The 2,500-nt window shown below is 31.4% G+C and overlaps 1 protein-coding gene across 4 annotated transcripts in view; it reads right to left on the bottom strand.

Moving 5' to 3' along the window:
- LOC125675511 (citramalyl-CoA lyase, mitochondrial-like) overlaps positions 1-1,205 on the bottom strand; it is a 15,730-nt gene extending 14,525 nt beyond the window's left edge. For 2 of the 4 annotated variants that reach the window (XM_048913238.2, XM_048913241.2), the window contains exon 1: positions 1-1,025. This exon is cut by the window's left edge and continues 563 nt beyond it. The gene's annotated coding sequence lies outside the window, so the exon portion shown is untranslated. The other 2 variants (XM_048913240.2, XM_048913239.2) reach the window with 2 other exon arrangements.
- Positions 1,206-2,500: the final 1,295 nt, after the last annotated feature.

Genomic DNA, 2,500 nt, shown 5'->3' with positions numbered 1-2,500 from the left:
TACAAGTATTGAAAAAGTAAACGTGGATCGAATAAATAACTAAGGCCAAGATCATCTCAGTCAGTGATGTCGAAGATGACCTCTTCATGCACACTTCTGGCGTCTCAGAGTTGTCTGATTTAAATAGCAAGCATGTTGATCTCGTTCGTGTTTACATGAAACAACACATGAAAGTGTTAGTGTCACGCTTCATGCAGTGTCCTTCTGTAGTCTATAGTCAAACACTTAGAGTTCGCGGTTTTTTTCCAACTAGACTTTCTTAGATGAAATTTCCAAAAGTTTTGAACATATAGTTTGAATTGCCGCAAACAGTCTTCAAGATTTCAAACCACATGATGTTGTAAATAGGTGGTAGATCTCTGGACAGCGAGTTCGCCGCACAAGTGTACCCTATGACCCTCATCATGCACCAATGATAAATGTATGTTGTCTGATAATTCATTAAATTTTAAATGAAAGAATTCTCAATATTATTTTTATTATTGCACTTTAAAGAAGATTTTAAGATTTTCCCTATATTTTGATATAGATACATGCATAATTTTCTTAAATTCCTGTAAAACAGCAATCGATTGAAAAATGCTAGTAAAAGCTCAATTTTGCTAGTTGGAAAATAATCCACTAGCTAAAATTTGCTAGTAGTGAAAAAAGTTAACTTCGATCCCTGAAGCCATGCAGTCTATGATAATGGTTTTGACAGTGTTCTGTATACAACATTTCTAGCACTCCATGGTAATTAAAACTACATTTTCCATTGATAAAACACAAGAAATCAAGAAATACATCCATGATAATTCAAGCATATTTCAATCGAGCAGAGTAAATTCTGGTTAAACGAACAAGTGCTTGTTCTGGAATACGTTGCAATGCGTGCGTTAGTTTAGAAAATCTACCTAAAATGTTCGGCAACTTTTGAACTATTCTTTATGTATCCACATTACAACATTATATGCAAAGAAACCTAATCAGTTATAAGAGTTTACACATACCGTCTCGCCTACCCGCTATGTTTTTAAAATTACTGTTGCGCTGTCGTTTCTGGTGCTTAAATAACGGTGTCGGGTTTGTTCGTTCCTCTTTATTTTGACTACATTAAGTGTGCTTGCGACGCACTATGATCACTATTAGATATTTATACTGGCGTTAATCATACCTTTGTTAATAAATATATACTTTCCCGGGAAATGTATTCGTATTGTAGTAGTGTGTTTTTATCTGAATTTATTATTTCAATTTATTTATTGATTCACCAAGCATGTTGGCATACAATCATGTTACACAATATGAGATATATAATGACAATAAACTAATTACTAACAGTTCATTTACATATATATGTAAATACAAGTATATATTTTGATATGTACCTGTGATATTAGACTGTATGTATGCAATTTAGCATTGCATATTACATAAATTAAATGTAGCCTAATTATAGCACTCTACTTAATTTTGTTACGCAATCCAGTTTCAATTTCTAAAGGGTGGGCAGATATTCTTAGTTTTGTTAATCTAGAGCGTACTACTTTCGCAATTGCAAATTTCAAATAGTCTTGTAATTCATAGTTCTTTCTAATTTTACTGTAAAATAGCAATTTTCCACGTTTAGAGAGAATTCAGTATTTTGCAGTTGCATGTTAATATTATCAATACAGTAATTCTTCAAGTAATTGTAGAATGTGCTTTTACCAATATCCAATGATGGAAGATTTAGCTTATTTCTTAACTTTATTATTTGTCCTTGACAATTTTCCTGTATGCCAGTTTAATAAAGGTTATCATCCTCCAGTTTAGCAGCCATAAGTATTGGATTTTTAATACCATTTTCATCATCATAGCTTTTGTCAAATTTGAACATAGAGTGGAGAGCTTTAAAACAGATGGGGAATGTTCCTAGTTTGATGGCTAAATTTGAAGCTTTTTTCTGTACTCCCAAAATGTCTTAATATTAAGTGCTGTATTTTTTCAAAGGGTAGTTGGTCACAATTGTTAATGTTAATATTAAAGTCTGAAATCAAAATTTCAGAACCATATAAAATGATAGCTTCAATAAGAGCAGAATAAAGTTTTAAAAGAGTTTTTACAGATAATTTATCATAAAAGGACAAGGAATGTCTAATTGCATAAAAAGCTTTCCGTGCACGGTCAGCTAGCTGTTCAGCTGCGTATTTAAGTTTACCATTACAACTGAAATAATTCCCAAATATTTATATATTCATGTGTAAGATGCATTATTGAGTGATTATAATAAAAATAGTGTTAGGCTGTGTCAATTTTCTTATTTGAGAAAATTTATCATTGCATTAGTTTTATTAAGGTTAACAGTTAATTTTTCCTTCATGCAATATTGTGAAAGACAGTCTATCGAAGTTTGAAGGCCTTCTTTTGTAGTTGAGAGGAGAATTAAGTCATCTGCAAAGAATAAATGACCAACTTCAACATTTTGAAGTCTAAATGGGTTTGTGTTAAAATTCATAAGTTGTGAGTAGAAATCATCAAT

Source organism: Ostrea edulis, chromosome 3 (assembly GCF_947568905.1).
Source record: "Ostrea edulis chromosome 3, xbOstEdul1.1, whole genome shotgun sequence".
Classification (NCBI taxonomy): domain Eukaryota; kingdom Metazoa; phylum Mollusca; class Bivalvia; order Ostreida; family Ostreidae; genus Ostrea; species Ostrea edulis.
This window is presented reverse-complemented; position numbering and strand designations above follow the sequence as displayed.